This window comes from Narcine bancroftii, chromosome 5, assembly GCF_036971445.1.
Source record: "Narcine bancroftii isolate sNarBan1 chromosome 5, sNarBan1.hap1, whole genome shotgun sequence".
Lineage (NCBI taxonomy): Eukaryota > Metazoa > Chordata > Chondrichthyes > Torpediniformes > Narcinidae > Narcine > Narcine bancroftii.
Window position 1 is genome coordinate 161,063,456 of NC_091473.1, and position 19,509 is coordinate 161,082,964.

The following is a 19,509-nucleotide window of genomic DNA, read 5'->3' on the forward strand; positions in this document are numbered from 1 at the left end:
TGCTATTTCTATCTGGGGCTAGAAGACCCTTATCTCATTCAGACTAACTTCCTACATTCTATTATCTATTGTCTATCCTTATCTCATTCATACAGTGAACTTGCTGATTCTGTCTAAAGGCTGGAGATTCTTATCTTACTCAGACTGATTCTGCTTCCTGCATTCTTATCCTGTTCATACTGGCTTTATTCATTTACCCATGTATCAATTTTAGTTTCTTCATTTTCATATTTTTATATCAGTTGTACTCATCTCTCACAGCAGCCTCATCCAAAAATAAAAGGAAGTACCTTTGCCACCACTGTGACAGATGCAAATAAGGAAAGTGATAGAGGAACTGAGGGAAAGGAGAATCTGCCTGCTATGAAGAGGTGTTCGTTTTGTCAAGGTGGACATGGTTTGGAGAGGATTCCACAGTTGGAAAAGAGGCCACATAGTGAGAGAATCGCTTTCCTAAAGGGAAATGGAGTATGTTTTGGCCGTCTGTGTAAAGGACATATCAGCAAAAACTGCAGGAAGCGACTCAGCTGAAACATATGTGGTTTAAAGCATCCCAGAAAGTTGCATGTTCACCAAAGAAAGAAGGAAATGGAAAAGGAGGAAGCAGAACAAAAGGAAGCAACTGGAAACAGTGCTGCAGCCTCTGTCCTGACAAGTGGTCTTACTGGGGCCAGTGAAGATAACTGGAACTTCTCAGTAGTACTTGTATATCAAGGCCTGGAAGGGGAATGCAACAGTACATACTTATGCATCTCTTGACCCAGGGAGCACTGCATCATTTTGCACAGTGGGGCTAATGAATAAGCTTAATCTTCAGGAAGATGGTCAAGGATTCTATTGAGAACCATGGGCCAATGGAGGGTTTGTTGAAACCAGCATTGTTTCAGGCCTAGAGGTCACTGGACGGGACAACAGCAGTTTTTGTTATCTCCCAGGCATATACACTCAAAAGACTACGCCTGAGCACAAAGGAAACATACCACATCAAAACGATATCAATTTGTGGTCTCAACTGAGGAAGGTTCATCTACCTGAAATTGGTCCTGAGATAAAGTGGCTGATTGGCTCAGATGTACCAAAGGCTCTGGAACCACTAGATGTAATATGGAGTGGGGGAGACGGGTAAATGGATGCTTTCATTTACACAATCCCTAATCCAGATTTTCAAAGCAGAAAAGGAAACATACTCTACACTGTGGTGCCCAGACTAGTCAAATTTGTGGACATGCTCATAAACTGGTTTGTGCGAATGAAACGTAGAAAGTTACAGGATGAAAATGGTACTGAGAATTGTGAAAGAGCTTTGGAAACTTTGCTGTTTTATTCAACAAGTGCCAGCTGATGACACCCTTTACACCATCTATCACTGGACTCGTGTACCACAACATAGGCAATTGGTTGATCCATTCTCTGGAGAAAATAAGGATACACCAAGCCCTCACTCCCTAACGCTCCCACAAGTAAGGGAATCTGTATTGATAAACGTATTGAGGCAGCAGTCACCTAAATGCAGTCAGTTATGGAGTTTGGAAGAATGATCCGAGACAGAAAAACCCTTCCCTTTGAAAGAAGTTGTGGTTATCCACAGACAAAGACAAGTATGGTATTCGGCTTAGGGCAGAACCAGATCACATGGCGTTGGGAAAGTGGCTTGAAGGGAGCATTTAAGTCTGTTACTGCAGCTATCAAGGGACTTCAGAGTTTCTAGTTGGAGGAGTTCCAAAAGACAGACACAATCGTTGTGGAGGGACATGAACTTCATGAGGAAGATCTGCTTCTCATATATATATTTGATGCAAGTTCAAGTGAAAGTGCTCAGTTTGAAACCCATTCTGATGTCCATCTTTTATATGTCACACCTGACCAATCAATGAAGGAGTTGCATGATAGGTGATAAATTTGATCCAAGAACTTTGAGAAAAGGCTAATCTTGTGCCCTCATGTGAGATCATGATTTATTATAGTTCCCAAACAACAGGAGCATATTTGGATAACATTATTAAGAATCATATTGCTTTTATCTTGCGAACAGTAAAAGCCTCTCTGAAGCTCTATCCTGCAACACATTTTGCTGAAGTGATCATACAAGAAAGAACACAGTTAAAGGGCTTGAATCTTGATTTGACTCTTGCAAAAGGCACCTCAGATGCTGGTGCTTCACCTTTGGGCCCAGTCTGTGCATCTGTCAATGTCAAGATTTCTGTGGATGGAGAAAAGGCAAGACGGTGCTACATTACAAGAAAATCCAAAAGGGACTTGAATGTCATGTTTGGATCAAGATCAAATCTGGCTTTCTGAACAGACCCATCAACAAAGTTTGCCTTCTTCAGGAGACAGAGGAAATTTGGCAAGCCCAAAACTGATTTTATTTTTTGGACCTTTCCCCTTGCCCACTACACAGACTTCACTGTTCCAGAGTGGTGGTAAAGATCACTCTTTTCAAGGTTATGTGCTGGTAACCTCTGACCTATGAAGAATGAAGATGTACATAATATGGGAATTTACTGTATTTCATAATTATTTATAATTGTGAATTTATTATTTGAGACAATAATTATGGGCTGGTGTAAAAGCCGAAGGCTCGTTGTTTAATATTGTCAGTTTGGCTGCGGGAGTCGGCAGTGTCCTGGTGGCCGGAGGCTGTGCAAGTTCTGTTTGTTCCGGTGCACATGCGCTGTTCACTGGAGTTGTTGGTGGATGCACAGGTGTTTTGGGTGGTTGGTTTTTAGTTATCCCGTGTTGACTGGTATGGTGGGGTAGGTAGTGGGTGTGAGGCTCCAATATTTTCTGTTGACCGCTACACATTACATTATCGAAGAGATTGGTCATTACCATTAGACATTGACCATCGCTAGCAAGCATGTCACGGAATTATCAGGAATGTTACAAATTCAAGAACATTACCATGGATATTACAAGTCTTTTTCTGTTAATAAACCATTTAAAACTCATCTGGACTTCGACACGAATTTGTTCTATCGTGTCACTGTAAAGAGCCCACTACGATGTTGATGCAATCACAAAAAGGCTCGCCCATAGCAATACTTTGTGAGGTGCTTGAGGAGTCTCAATATGTCACCAAAGAATCTCGAAAACCTCTACACGTATACCCTTGAGAAGATTCTGGTTGGTTGCTTCACTGTCTGGAACAGAGGTGCCAACACTTAGGACAAAAAACTGCAGAGGATTGTTAACTCAGCCAACGGCATCATAGCACCAGACTTCACTCCATCGGTCCACCATAAGAGTCGGTGTCTTAAGAAAGCAGCCTCTAACCTCAAAGACCCCCTCCACTCAGCCTATGCCCTCTTCACTCTGCTATCATTGGGGAAAAGGTACAGGAGCCTAAAGACAAACCATCAGAGTCCTGAATAATCAATGCACTATTTTTAGGTTGAGGGGGGATTGGGGAAGAGGTGAAGGGGGTAAGGGGAGGGAAGGGGGAATGGGGATAAGGAGTGAATGGGGATGAGGGGAGAATGGAGTGAATGGGGGAAAGTGAGGGGAGAATGGGACTTCTCCTCCACCCCCCTCCCCCGATTATCTTGCCCCGAAGCCACTGCTCCCCCAACCAAGCGTTCATCATCGGGCGTGAATGACGTCACCTGCGGTGTGCGCACGCGCCCTTGTGACGGTCAGCTGCGAGGCTGGTCAGTCACGTGAGGCTGTCACGGTCTCGCGCAGTGTCTTCGCCCGGTGATGTACTTCCTGTCAGCGGAAGTTTAGGTCCGTCCGTCGCTCCGCGCCCAGCTGAGGCATCGCGACGTGGGTGTGCTGGGTATAGTGCTGTTCGACGAGCTGCGGCCTGGTCCCGGAACGGCGCAGACCTCAAAGACGGAAGCAATCAGCCAGGGCGCAACACCGGCACCCAGCTAGGCCAAGGCGCTGAAGCGTAGGCTATGTGAACGAAGCGGGGCCGGTCGGCAGCCCGAGAGCCGGCAGAACTGGGCTGAAGGAAGGAAGCGGGCTTGTGTGGAAGGCGAGGGTAATGAGGGCTTCAGGATGGGGTTTTGTGGGTCACTGGTTCACGGCGCTTAGAGAACTGATTTCTGTGGGCACCTGGTCACGGCGCTCGGGGGACGGGTTTCTTTGGACACCGGGTCACTGGGTCTTAGCGCTGGGGGACGGGTTTCTATGGACACTGGGTCACGGTGCCTGGGAAATGTGTTCCTGGGTCACAGTGCTCAGGGGACGGGTTTCTGTGGGCACTGGGTTACGTTGCCTGGGAGATGGGTCATTGGGTCACAGCACTCCGGGGATGGGTTTCTGTGGGTCATTGGGTCAAGGCACTGGGGGACGGGTTTTTATGGGCACTGGGTCACGGCGCTCGGGAGACAGGATTCTGTTGCGCTCGTGGTGGGGGGGCGGGAGTCTGTGGGTCACGGCTCTCGGGGGAGGGCAGGTGTCAGTTGTCACGGTGCTCGCGAGGAAGGATTTCTGTGGGTATTGGGTCACGTTGCCTGGGAGATGAGTCACTGGGTCTGAGTACTCGGGGGATGGGTTTCTGTGGGTCACTGGTTCACAGCGCTTAGGGAAAGAGTTTCTTCGGACACTGGGCCATGGCGCTGGGAGACGGGTTCCTTTCTATGGGCACTGGGTCACGGGGGGCGGGAGTCTGTGGCGCTCGGGGGGGGGTCTGGGTCACGGCGCTCGGGGGGGGGGGCGGGGGTCTGGGTCACGGCGCTCGGGGGGGGCGGGGGTCTGGGTCACGGCGCTCGCGGGGTAGGATTTCTGTGGGTCACTGGTTCACAGCGTTTAGGGAAAGAGTTTCTTCTGACACTGGGTCATGGCGCTGGGGGGCGGGTGTCTGTGGCGCTCGGGGGAGCGGGTGTCTGTGGCGCTCGGGGTGGGGGCGGGTGTCTGTGGCGCTCGGGTTGGGGGCGGGTGTCTGTGGCGCTCGGGGAGGGGGCGGGTGTCTGTGGGACACGGCGCTCGGGGAGGGGGCGGGTGTCTGGGACACGGCGCTCGGGGAGGGGGCGGGTGTCTGTGGGTTCCTGGGAGATGGGTTTCTGGGTCACAGCGCTCGGTAGATGCATTTCGTTGTCTTAGTGCTCGGGGAATGTGTTTCTATGGGTCACTGGGTCTTAGCACTCGGGTGACGGTTTTGTGTGTGTCACTGGGTTACGCCACTCGGGGAACGGGTTTCTGTGGGTCACTGGAACAATGTGCTCAGGGAATGGGTTTCTGTGGGTCACTGCGTCAAGGCGCTCGGTCAGTTTCTTTGCGTCACTACATCAAGACATTCAGTGGCGGGTTTCTATGGGTCACTGAGTCTGTGTGTTCGGCAAAGAAGAGGTTTTTTTGGGGATGGGTCATGGTACTCAGGGGTGGGTTTGTTTGGGCACGGGGTCACGGTGCCTGTAGAACTGGTCTTTGTGTGTACTGGGTCACCGGGACATGTTTATGTGGCCACTTGTTCATGGTGCTTGTGGAACTGGTCTGTGTGTGCACTGGGTCATGGGGACGGGTTTATGTGGTCACTGGGTTACATGGATGGATTTACATGGGATACATTCATGTATGTCATGGTTTACCAGAGGCTGTTTTATGTTACGATGCCCTGGGGATGGATTTAGTGGATGCTGGGATACAGGTGGTTGGTTTCGTAGCAACTGGGAAATGGAAGACTGGTTTATGTGGGGCCTGGGTTATGGGAGACAGGTTTATCTGGAGACATTAGGTGTGGGTTTATGTGGCGTGGCATTGGGTTGGGTTTGTGGACACAGGGCCATGGTTCCTGGAGAGTGGGTACATGCGAGCAGAGGGCACTCAACTCCTATTCAGAGTAAAAGTTCTTTATGGTTCTTATTTTCTTACGTCAGGTTGTTGTAGCATTTGACTCTCTCATCCAGATGTCACTCTCTCCCTGCTTTGTAAATAACATAATTTTGGGTCTTAAATATTGTAATCTGAGGTAAGTATTTTTATTTATTCCATCCAGTGTAACTAGAGTGGGGTGAAGTGTGGAGATGTACAAGAATGTGATGATAGTGTGGTTACTCTTGTTGTTATCTTAGATATTTCCATTTATTGGATCTTGTTATTAATTGGATTCTGAGCAGGCTTACAAATGAACCTGTATTCTGTTATTGTTTTGGTACAAAAATAACATATTCATGTGTATGGTATGCTTTCTGACTTGTGTATCCAAAAATATTTTGTAGTCAGTGAAGGACTTGAGTTTAGTCTCGGCTGTTGCAGAAGTATAATGTTTGTTCAGCAGATTTGTTCTGATAAGGTATGAGGGGCACTTGGTGTGCACTGTGAGTTTTTTTTAATATAATGTTTGTTGGTGTATGTTTTGATTCTAAATAGTTAACCTCAAAGTTTCTAGCCTTTTGATAATAGTAATCTAAGTATGAAATCTTGCAAGTTCCAAACAAATCCTTTCATAAATCCTCTCATAAAAAGACCGGTATGGTTAGCCAGGGATCAGGACTGGTGTACAAGGACTGCCTAAAGAAATCTCTTGGTGCCTGCCACATTGACCACCGCCAGTGGGCTGATATCGCCTCAAACCGTGCATCTTGGCGCCTCACAGTTCGGCGGGCAGCAACCTCCTTTGAAGAAGACCACAGAGCCCACCTCACTGACAAAAGACAAAGGAGGAAAAACCCAATACCCAACCCTAACCCACAAATTTTCCCCTGCAACCGTGTCTGCCTGTCCAGCATCGGACTTGTCAGCCACAAACGAGCCTGCAGCTGACGTGGACATTTACCCCTCCATAAATCTTCGTCCGTGAAGCCAAGCCAAAGAAAAGAAAAAAGGACTGGTGTTCAAATCCCATGCTGTCTGTAAGGAGTTTGTACTTTCTCCTTTTTTCTGCGTGGGTTTAACCAAGGGGCTTCAGTATCCTTCAAAATGTACCGGGGGTGTTGGTTAATTGGGTGGCACAGACTCGTGGACCGAAATGGCCTGTTTCCGTGTTGTATGGCTAAACCAAAAAATATTTTTAAAATACAACTGTCCTACTCTGTTTTACCTGCACTCGACTTTATACAGCTGTTACACTGCTCGTAGAAGAACACTTCTCACTAGGTATAATGTGACAAACTTAAAAACAGTGCAGTCAACCTTACTAATCCATCCAGAGCGGGCAACCTTTTACCATGTGTGGGCTGGATGCTGTGTCACTGGTTGAACTGCAGGCCGCACTGATGCTACCGTAAATTAAATAAGTACTGTGTATCTATAAAAAATGTCCCCAAGTCGATTGTTCGATCTTTAAGTAATGGTCTGTAGTAGGTAGATCGATTTGGTGAAGTCAGAGTACTGGTCTCCTCTCCGAGAACACTCCGAGACAAATAAAAAAAAAAAAAAATTTGCGAATGCAGTTAATTGGATCATTGAGAAATGGGAAGCAAAAGATTTTTAAGTGACAGGGAAGAACATCCTTCAAAAAGCAATTGATGGCAGTGACATACAGTGTCAGATTGCTGAACACACACAGCGAAGCAGACTTGAAAAGCTCCCAAGAAACCCCTTTCGGCTTCGTACCAGATTTCTGGGGGGGGTGAATGGCTTTGATGATCACATTTGCCTTTTCAAAACTTTCCTCCATGCTTTCTGTCAGCATGTTAACGATCTACCCCAATCACGTGCATTTTCACCAGCAGGAGCAAGTGGTGGCTATTGTACATAATTACATCACCCAAGTCCAGCTGCTTGAGTACAAGGTATTATAGACTGGAGCAGCAGCCTGACACTTGGGGACAAAATGTCTGTGAGCATCCAACAGCCGCAAGGCTGACAGAACCACATTTAAACAAAAACACTCCGCAGTAATGCGCTCCCCTTCTGATGCTACTCTAGAGTGGAAAAAGCTCTGTGCGACTTTAACACAAGAAAGTCACAAGAAATTAAAACTGGCAGAATATTTATTCACTCACCATCCTTATTAAGAATGAAAAGAAAAACACTCCAAAGGCTGAGAATTGCAGCCTGTACTTGCTTCCTGAGCACCCGGACTGCCAATACTACTTGTCTCAGTGGGTTGGGTGCACATGGTACTTTTGCATTGGGTTGGATAAATTTGGATTGTGGGCCGTAGGTTGCCCACATCTGCTCTAAACCAACACCAAATTCAATTTCCTTGCATGTCGTTATCATGTAATTATGTTCTTTCAATGGCCCATCCATTGTACAGATAAATACTTGCACCTTTTTTCTGTACTGCTTAGTTACATTCTCCAATCTGCAATTGAAATAAAAAATAAGGGCAGGCCAAGACCTTTGAGCCATTCCCTGTATGAAGGCCTTCCCCCATCATCTCAAAATGATACAGGCTCCCCCTTATTCTGATAAGGTGGCCCCTTGTTCTTGATTCCTCAGCCACGAGGACCTTTTCACGGAGCCTCTACTGTCCGCAATGGGCATCTTGAGCTCCCGGTTGCATGCCATTTTAACTCCACTTCCCATACTGACCTATCTATTGTAGGTTTTCTCCGCTGTCAGAGTGAGGCTAACATAAACTGGAGGAGCAGCATCTCGTTTTCTGCTCGGAAAGTCTGCAGCTCATTGTTATGCAAATAGTATTTTCTAATTTCAGGTAATGAATCCACTCTCTTCTGTATTCCTTCTGCTCTTCCCCTTTCCAACCATCCCCTTTTCATCCCCTTCCTCTTTGTTCCATCTGCTCTCTTTATGCCTTCTCTACTTATCAAGTTCCAGCACTGGCAGCCTTTGTAATCTAATCACCCAGCCTATTCCACCTGACTCGTCTTCCTCCACCTGACCATTTTTTTTGCTCTCTTTTCCTTCCTCTGGCATCTGGTGGTCCTCTGCCACTGTCCATGATTGGAGGGTAGCTAAAAAGGGGGGTAGAGGAAAAGCGGGGAATTATAGGCCAGTGAGCCTCGCATCATTAGTGGGCAGAATGATGGAATCCATTATTAAGGATGTAATAGCGGAGCATATGACTGACTAGCAGAGAAGGGATCGGACAGAGTCAACATGGATTTACAAAAGGTAAATTGTGCTTGACAAATCTATTGGAATTCTGAGATGGTGACAGGTAAAATAGGTGGGGGAGAGCCAGTGGATGTGGTGTACCTGGACTTCCAAAAGGCCTTCGATAAGGTCCCACATAAACGACTGGCATGCAAAATCAAGGCTCATGGGATTGGGGGCAAGGTATTGATGTGGACTGAGAACTGGCTGGCAGATAGAAGACCGTTGGGATAAATGGCTCGTTTTCTGAGTGGCAGGTGGTGACCAGTGGGGTGCCACAGGGATCTGTACTGGGACCCCAGATGTTCACAATTTACATTAATGATCTAGCTGAGGGGATTGGATGTAATATCTCCAAATTTGCAGACGACACTAAGCTAGGAGGGTTTGTGTGCACTAAAGAGGGGTGTAAGGAAGCTCCAGTGTGATTTGGATAAAATGGGGGACTGGGCAGATACATGGCAAATGCACTACAATGTGGATAAATGTGAGGTTATCCACTTTGGTAATACAAACTGGAGGGCAGATTACTATTTGAATGGCAATAGATTGGGAGATGGGGAAGTGCAGAGGGACCTAGGGGTTCTTGTGCACCAGTCACTGAAGGCGAGCATGCAGGTACAGCAGGCGGTTAAAAAGGCAAATGGTATGTTGGCCTTCATATCAAGAGGGTTTGAGTATAGGAATAAGGATACCTTACTGCAGCTGTACAGAGCCTTGGTGAGACCACACCTGGAGTATTGTGTGCAGTTTTAGTCACCTTATCTAAGGAAGGATGATCTTGCAGTGGAGGGAGTGTAAAGGCGATTCACCAGGCTGATACCTGGAATGGCAGGAATAACTTGAGGAAAGATTGAGAGGAGATCTTATAGAAACATATAAAATTCTGGCAGGACTGGACAGAATAGATGCGGAAGGGATGCTTCCAATGGTGGGGGAGTCCAGAACCCGGGGCCATGGTTCGAGGATAATAGGCAAGCCATTTAGGACCGAGATGAGGAGGAATTTCTTTACCCAGAGGGTGGTGAATCTGTGGAATTCATTGCCACAGAGGGCAGTAGAGGCAGGTTCATTGAATATATTTAAGAGGGAATTAGATGTATTTATTCAATATAGGGGAATTAGGGGTTATGGAGAGAAGGCGGGGACGGGGTACTGAACTTTAAGATCAGCCATGATCTCATTGAATGATGGAGCAGGCTCGAAAGGCCGAATTACCTGCTCCTATCTTCTATGATTTCTATGTTTTTTCTGTTTCACCTCTGCCTGGTTTGATAGTCCTGTGTGGAGTCTCTGTTTGACCCCTGCTACCTTGTCTTCTGTACAATGGCTTCAACTTTGGCTCGAAACATTGACCATTCTTTTTCTCCCATTGATGGTGTTTGACCCACTGAGTTCCTCTAGTGGATTGTATTTCACATTTCAAACCATACTTGTTTTATTTCACCTGTGCCACAAACATTATATCAGGTCATTTGCTTCTGAAACTCATCTCCTCATTGGATTTTCTGTCCTCAACCTTGCGCCTTCTTAACCTGAGCTCATTCAAACCCTCAGCTCGTACACAATCCCAATCACTCATGCTTGTTGTTCTATGTGCTGTCATTTCTTCATGGTCATTAATTTTTATCCACCTCCCATGTTTCCCTTCTCTCTCCCTGTTTTCAAAATTTCAGATTTATTGTCAAAGTGCATACATAACATCACAAACAACCCTGAGATTCTTTTTCCTGCGGGCGAGGCAGAATTACCACTTTTTGATAGTGCAATAAAAAAACTCCAGAAAATACATATTTTTTTACATTGTGAAGAAATGTAAACCAACATGTAAACTGCAATACAGACAATTTGTTTTTAAAGTGCAAAAGCAATTCTTTAAATGAGTCTCTGATTGAGTTTATTGGTGAGAAGTCCTATGGTGGAGGTGTGGGAGCTGTTCCTGAACCTGGTGGCACCTCTACCTCTTTCCTGATGGCAGCAGCAAGAGCAGATCATATGGATTGCTTCTGCTCTCTGATGGCAGTGTTTTATGTAGATGGTCTGGATGGTAGGGAGAGTTTTGTCTGTGATGTCTTGGACTGTGTCCACTACCTTTTGCAGGGCTTTCTAGTCAGGGGTTTTGGCATTCCCCATACCAGACCATGGTGCAGCCAGTCAGCACACTTTCCACCACACATCTGTCAAAATTTGCTTGGGTTTCTGATGTCATTTCAAACCTTCGCAAACTCCTGAAGTGCTGATGTGCTTTTTTCATGATGCCATTAGTGTGTTGGCTCCAGGAAAGATCCTCTGAGATGGTGTCTGCCAAGAACTTAAATTTCCTCACCCTATGTACCTCTGATTCCCCAATGATCACTGGATTGTGCACCTCTGGTTTTCCTTTCCTGAAGTCAACAATCAGCTCCTTGGTTTTGGTGACATTGAGTGTGTCGTTGTGCACCATTCAGCCAAGTTTCAATCTCTCTCTATGTGGACTTATTGCCCCTTTTTATGCAACCCACTACCATGGTATTGTCAGAGAATTTGTAAATCTTCCTCCATCTCTGTCATCTATTTGAGCCCTGATTACCCTTCAGGCTCTGAATTCCCATTCCTCTCCCTCTTTGATCCATTGGTTGTCATACCTTTGGCATTTTTTTAGGGCCCTGTTAATCCTCCCTCATCAGGCTTTTGTCACTCATTTAACATTACTCAGTGCCATGCTTTGTTGGGTATGCTGTTATTTGCTGAGTTAAATACGCCATGTAAATGCCCCCGCATGAAAAGTGATTCCATCTTTCAAAATTTGTTATAGTTCATCATAGCGGTTCATGCAACACCTTAACAGCGCCAATGATTGCGACTGGACTGGGGTTTGAATCCCACGCTGTCTGTAAGGAGTTTGTACGTTCTCTGTGTCTGCTTGGGTTTCCTCCTGGCCCATATTAATGGAGTGTAAATTGGGTGGCATGAACTCATGGGCTGAAATGGTCTGTTACCATGCTGTATGTCTAAATTAATAATTTAACTGACAGCATTGTGCAGTACATTCTAGAACCAGTTCATACTGTTCCATGTCATTATTCAGGACCTACAACCATGGCAGTTTATAACTTCAGAACATAATGTGGCAGTGGGAAATGTCAATTCAGTTTCAGGAAAAAGATGAAGAACAAAGCCCATTGGCCCTGCAGTGGTATGCCACAAGGCATAGTTTAATGGTGTACAAGGGCAGATTTATTTGTTGAGAAATTCATTTGCAAATTAATACCATGTTAATAGTGATTGGAGGATAATTGCATGATTGGCAAAAGAAAAAAGAAGAAATCAGCCCAACTGATCTGGGTGAAGTTGCTGACAAATCAACTGATCAAATAATACTGTAAAATTTCAACCAAAGCAGAGTGAAACTTGGGAAAGGATGTTGGTGAGGAGCCCTTTTATCAATGTACAAAAAAATTACACTTTCAAATCGGTGATCTTTCTATCTCCAAAATAAATAGTTCAGTGCCTGTTCTATAGATTAAGTGTGTGGAGCTAAAGGTGGTTATTACTTTTTAAAACTCCTTTTTGATTTCATATTACCCACTGGGATCGATTTGTAATGGTGTGTTGATTCACAGGAACTTTCATATAAATTGAATTTTATCTTTTAAATTTGCAATCACTGTTACACCCTTTTTCTTCTCAACATGATTGTGGGAAGTTGAGTTTAATTGTTAGCATGTTTAACATAGGTGTGTTTTGATGACAAGGTAACTGGAAAAAAAAACCATTTATAACAATCAAAACTGGCCCATATTGTAATGCCATCTTTGTAGCCTTCATTTCATTTGCAACAATTAAAACTGGCCCGTATTGTAATGCCATCTTTGTAGCCTTCATTTCATTTGCAACAATTAAAACTGGCCCGTATTGTAATGCCATCTTTGTAGCCTTCATTTCATTTGTAACTATCAAAACTGGCCAGTATTGTAATGCCATCTTTGTAGCCTTCATTTCATTTGCAACAATTAAAACTGGCCCGTATTGTAATGCCATCTTTGTAGCCTTCATTTCATTTGCAACAATTAAAACTGGCCCGTATTGTAATGCCATCTTTGTAGCCTTCATTTCATTTGTAACTATCAAAACTGGCCAGTATTGTAATGCCATCTTTGTAGCCTTCATTTCATTTGCAACAATTAAAACTGGCCCGTATTGTAATGCCATCTTTGTAGCCTTCATTTCATTTGCAACAATTAAAACTGGCCCGTATTGTAATGCCATCTTTGTAGCCTTCATTTCATTTGTAACTATCAAAACTGGCCAGTATTGTAATGCCATCTTTGTAGCCTTCATTTCATTTGCAACAATTAAAACTGGCCCGTATTGTAATGCCATCTTTGTAGCCTTCATTTCATTTGTAACAATCAAAACTGGCCCGTATTGTAATGCCATCTTTGTAGCCTTCATTTCATTTGATGCTGATCAAAGGATTACAGAATGGAATGTTGGTAGCTGTTAAGGTCCTTCTTTCCATTCACTGTGCTTTTAGGGAATGTTGTGCTCTGAGCTGAATAGTTTGCTTTCAGGATGGTGCTGCCTGTGTTAAAGACACTTGAAGATCGAGTGTCATGGCCTGAGGGATAGCTTGTTTGCAATAAATTGGTTGGAGAGGTCTTTTGTTTTTGAATCTATTTGACAGTTTTTTTTTTCCCCACCACTACCTTGCTACTGTTCATATCTTTTGCCTTAGCTGGTTGTGATAAATTCTGCTTTCCCATGGTATTTTAATCCTTTTACTCTTGCATATACATTGAATACACAATGATGTGGCTGTTTAAATTTAGTGTTGAAGCTGCTGAGTCTGGGATGAATGACAAGGCCTGATTTGCTGATGTACCAGGAGTTGAAAACAGATAATTTTCACTCTCTCTCCTGTACCCTTCTTAACTTGGGAAAAAAAAATAACACTTTGAATGTGACAAGTTCTTTAAATGGAATAGAGGAACTGTGGAATCTTAGTGCACAAATCAGGTTGAAAGTTGGGATTAAAAAAAATTCTGAGAATAAATTTCTAATGGCTCATGAGCTGCATGTACTGCCTTGGAAAAGCAGCCAGCACACTGATGGACCCATTACAACTCTTCTCCCTCCTCCCATTGGCGAGAAGGCTTAAGAGTGAAATCATGCACCATTAGGACTAAAGACCGGTTCTTCCTCACAGCCATCAGGCTCCTGAACTCACCCAATAACTGTGCTATCGTGCTGCCCTTGCTTGATGCTGATTGATCTTTTTGCAAACCAAGAAATATTGGAGGCATGTAAGGGTGGAACAGCATTTATTGTGGGGGACTTTAACATCACCATAGACTGGGGAATCAGGTTGGTCGAGGCAATGTTAAGGATTCATAGAATGTGTCCATGACAGCATTTTACTGAACCTACAAGGGAACATGCTATCTTGGATCTGATCCTGTGCAATGAGACAGGTAAAATTAGGGATCCTCTTGGAAAGAGTGATCACAGTTTGAATGAGTTTCTCACAGAAATGGAGGGTTCAATAGTTTGGTCTAAACCAGTGTATTATACCTAAACAAGGGAAATGATGAGGGGGGAGTTGGCCAGGGTAGACTGGGAATGCAGGCTCTATGTAGGGATGGTTGAGGAAGACTTTCAAAGAGATTTTTTTCACAGGGCTCAACAAAAGTATATTCCAGTCCGAAGCAAAGACAGTATGGGTGGGGACAGACAGCCTTGGATAACTAAGGAAATAAAGGAAGGCATCAAACTAAAAGCTTGTGCGTTCAAAGTCGTCAAGAGCAGTGGGAAATCAGAAGATTGGGAAAACTTTAAAAAGCAACAAAGAGCCACCAAACGAGCAATAAAGAGAGGGAAGGTAGACTGAAAAAAATTGGCATAAAATATAAAAACTGACAATAAAAGTTTTTATAATTATATAAAGTCCAAAAGGATGGTAAAGTGAAGATTCACCCTTGGAGGATGAGAATGTGGAATTGATAATGGATATTGAGGAAATGGCTGAGGCTTTGAATTACTATTTTGTGTTGGTATTCGCGGTGGAGGACATGTCTACCATGCCAGACAGATATTCTGGATATGATAGGAGTGAGGACCTGCAATAGCCATCACTGAGCAAACTTGTGGGTCCAAAGATAAATGTCCCCTGGTCCTGATGGAATGCATCCCAGGGTACTGAAAGAAATGGCAATTATAGTCATAGATTGGGCAATTATTTACCAAAATTCCCTGGACTCTGGGCAGATCCTGGTGGATTGGACAATGGTGAATGTCAGGCCACATTTGAAAAAGGATGTAGGGAAAAAGCAGGGAACTATAGGACAGTTAGTTTAACATCTGTAGTTGAGAAAATGCTTGAAGCTATTATTAAAGAAGAAATAGTGAAACATCTTGAGTGAAATGGATTCATCAGGCAGATGCAACATAGATTCAGCAAAGCCAAGTCCTGTTTTATTGAACTTGCTGGAGTCCTTGAGGATGTAAATGAGCGCGGTAGATAGAGAGGAGAAGATGAACATTGTTCATTGAATTTCCAGAAGCCATTCAATAAAATAAAAGACTTTTACAGAAGAAGATACATGGAATTGGGGGTGAGTTTGGTTACAGGGGTGTTTTACTGGTTGGCCATTAGTGGTGAGTGGGGTGCCGCAGGGGTCAGTGCTAGGCCCACAACTGTTCACAATATACATAAATGATCTGGAAGAGGGAGACAGAGTGCAGTTTGTTGATTACATGAAATTGAGTGGAAAATCAAATGGTGCAGAGGATATGGAGAGTCTGCAGAGGGAGGGGAGAGGGAGGGGAGAGGGAGGGGAGAGGGAGGGGAGAGGGAGGGGAGAGGGAGGGGAGAGGGAGGGGAGAGGGAGGGGAGAGGGAGGGGAGAGGGAGGGGAGAGGGAGGGGAGAGGGAGGGGAGAGGGAGGGGAGAGGTTTGAGGCAGCAGATTTGGCGTAGTAGTTAGCACAAAGCCTTTATGGTGTCAGAGATTGGGACTGGGGTTCAAATCCTGCGCTGTCTGGAAGAAGTTTGAATGTTCTCTCCATGTTTTTGTGGGTTTTCCCTGGGGGCTCTGGTTTCTTCCCACCCTTCAAAAAATGTACTGGTGATTGTAGGTTAATTGGGTGGCATGGACCCGTGGGCAGAAAGTGCCATGCTGCGTGTCTAAAATTAAAAAATTTAAGTGAATGGGCAAGGGTCTGGCAGATGGAGTATAATGTGGTAAGTGTGAGGTTGCCCACTTTGGAAGGAAGATGGAAAAACAGATTAATATTTAAATAGCAAGAGATTGCAGTGTGCTGCCATGCAGAAGGCCTTGGGGATGCTTGTGCATGAATCGCAAAAGATTGGTTTGCAGGTGCAGCAGGCCAACAAGAAGGCAAATAGAATTCGTTGAAGAGAATAAACTACTCCATGAAGGAAATGTATATGTTTATTTCTCGAATGTATTTTTTTTAAATTGATGAGTGGGAGCCTGAAGCCATGTTTGCATAATCTTGGATGAGATGCGAGTCAGACTTAGACACAACAATTAACTCTGGTCAGATCTACGTCAGGGAAGTATGATGGCTACTATCAAAGCCAGATATAGATTGGTCCATTATAATTTTGTCCATCAACTGTACCTCACCCCACAGAATTGACACCAAAATAAACCTTAATTATCAGAGATGTGCTTTTGATGTGGTGTAGAGATTGGTTTCTTTTCACATTCTACCTGACTTTGCATGAAAGAGAAGCCCTTCTGGCCTGTCCTCTGTGATACCCTAACCAAGATCACGGGAGACACCTTCCCAGTAGACCAAGAGTTTGTCTTCTGGGGAACTTTACCACGGTTGGTTGATCACTAACTAATTCTCAAATTAAATTGGCAGAAATTGCCTTGTGTGTGGCCAGGAAGTGCATAGCAGTAACATAGAAGTCTGACTCCCATCTACTCATGGATAGGCGGTCTTCAGAGATGAATAGCAGCATCTCACTTGAAAAGTCACATACAATCTCAGGAAAAGATATAAAATCTTCTTTAAAAATTTGGCAGCATATAGGTACCTCAATGGTGCCAATATAGGGTTACAATTGGTACTGGCCAGCCAGTAGACCTCTGTAAAGGTTTAACACTGATATTATCGTATATTCATATGTTTTACTGTACACACTGACAATGGGATGATTTTTTTTGTTTCTTTTTCTTCGTTTTTTTCTGTTCAAATGGACTTGTATAGAAGGAAGGGGGTGGAGGGAGGGGATTGTTGATTGTTAAATATATATTTTGAATATTTTATTTTTGATTTCCAAGACTCTCACAATTCCAAAACCACAATACAGTCTTTTCAAACAATTATATATTACATTCAGAGTCCATTTTTGACCCCTCTCCCTTCCCTCCTAATACCACAAAGAAAAGATGATGTAAATGAAACAAACATAAAGAACCAAAAATCTATAGAGTCACCGACCCTTAAAGGAACCAAATATAAACCCAGAGTAACATAAAGTTAAATGAAAAATACACGAAACAAGAGCATGTCATCTGTGCCACGACCCACTTCATTTATCTCAGATGAATTTTACCTTTCTTCTATTTAGAAGGGTTGTAACAATATCTGCGTACCTTAAGATTGTAAAATATATTTAAAATATAACAAAAATAATGAAGACAAATGGAATGTTGCCCTTCATTGCTGGAGGGATTGAATTTAGAAACAGGGAAGTTGTGCTGTAATTGTACGAGGTACTAGTACTGCATGCAGTTCTGGTCTCAATAAGTGAGGAAGGATCTGCTGGGTTTGGAGACAGTCCAAAGAGGTTCACCAGATTGATTCCAGAGAGGCGGGGGTGGGATTTAGCCTATGAGGATAGATTAAGTACTCTAGAGCTAAACTTGCTTGAATTCAGAAGAATGAGAGGGGATCTTATAGAAATATAAAATGATGAAAGGAATAGATAAGATAGAGGTAGGTAAGTTGTTCCCATTGGTGGGGGAATCTAGAACTAAGGGTCATAGCCTCAAGATCCAGGATTTAGGAGGGGGATGAGGAGGAATTTGCTTTTCCCAGAGGGTGGTGAATCTATGGAATTCTCTGCCCATTGAAGCAGTGGAAGCTACCTCAGTGAAGACAAGGTTGGATTGATTTTTGCAAAGTCGGGGAATTAAGTAATTTGGGGAAAAGGCAGGTTGGTGGAGATGAGCATATTATCTGAATAGCCATGATCTTATTGAATGGCAGAGCAGGCTTGAAGGGTCGGGTGGCCTTCTCTTGCTGCTTTTTTTTTCTTTGGCTTGGCTTCGCGGACGAAGATCCACGGAGGGGGTAAAAGTCCACGTCAGCTGCAGGCTCGTTTGTGGCTGACAAGTCCGATGTGGGACAGGCAGACACGGTTGCAGCGGCTGCAGGGGAAAATTGGTTGGTTGGGGTTGGGTGTTGGGTTTTTCCTCCTTTGCCTTTTGTCAGTGAGGTGGGCTCTGCGGTCTTCTTCAAAGGAGGTTGCTGCCCGCCAAACTGTGAGGCGCCAAGATGCATGGATGGAGGCGATATCAGCCCACTGGCGGTGGTCAATGTGGCAGGCACCAAGAGATTTCTTTAGGCAGTCCTTGTACCTCTTCTTTGGTGCACCTCTGTCACGGTGGCCAGTGGAGGGCTCGCCATATAACACGATCTTGGGAAGGCGATGGTCCTCCATTCTGGAGACGTGACCCACCCAGCGCAGCTGGATCTTCAGCAGCGTGGACTCGATGCTGTCGACCTCTGCCATCTCGAGTACTTCGACGTTAGGGATGAAAGCGCTCCAATGGATGTTGAGGATGGAGCGGAGACAACGCTGGTGGAAGCGTTCTAGGAGCCGTAGGTGATGCCGGTAGAGGACCCATGATTCGGAGCCGAACAGGAGTGTGGGTATGACAACGGCTCTGTATACGCTTATCTTTGTGAGGTTTTTCAGTTGGTTGTTTTTCCAGACTCTTTTGTGTAGTCTTCCAAAGGCGCTATTTGCCTTGGCGAGTCTGTTGTCTATCTCATTGTCGATCCTTGCATCTGATGAAATGGTGCAGCCAAGATAGGTAAACTGGTTGACCGTTTTGAGTTTTGTGTGCCCGATGGAGATGTGGGGGGGCTGGTAGTCATGGTGGGGAGCTGGCTGATGGAGGACCTCAGTTTTCTTCAGGCTGACTTCCAGGCCAAACATTTTGGCAGTTTCCGCAAAGCAGGACGTCAAGCGCTGAAGAGCTGGCTCTGAATGGGCAACTAAAGCGGCATCGTCTGCAAAGAGTAGTTCACGGACAAGTTTCTCTTGTGTCTTGGTGTGAGCGTGCAGGCGCCTCAGATTGAAGAGACTGCCATCCGTGCGGTACCGGATGTAAACAGCGTCTTCATTGTTGGGGTCTTTCATGGCTTGGTTCAGCATCATGCTGAAGAAGATTGAAAAGAGGGTTGGTGCGAGAACACAGCCTTGCTTCATTGTTAATGCTATTTCTTGTGTTAAAACCAATTCTCTGTAAATGTGCTTTTTGCAGAGTAAGGCAAATGTTATAGGTAGTCTTTTAGTCTGCTCACAAAAATTC

The 19,509-nt window shown here is 44.6% G+C and overlaps 1 protein-coding gene across 1 annotated transcript in view; it reads left to right on the forward strand.

The window, feature by feature from the left end:
* The first annotated feature begins 3,652 nt into the window (after positions 1 to 3,652).
* Positions 3,653 to 19,509, forward strand: part of usp19 (ubiquitin specific peptidase 19) — a 214,086-nt gene continuing 198,229 nt past the window's right edge. The window contains exon 1 of the mRNA XM_069942399.1: positions 3,653 to 3,985. The gene's annotated coding sequence lies outside the window, so the exon portion shown is untranslated. The remainder of the gene's footprint in view (positions 3,986 to 19,509) is intronic.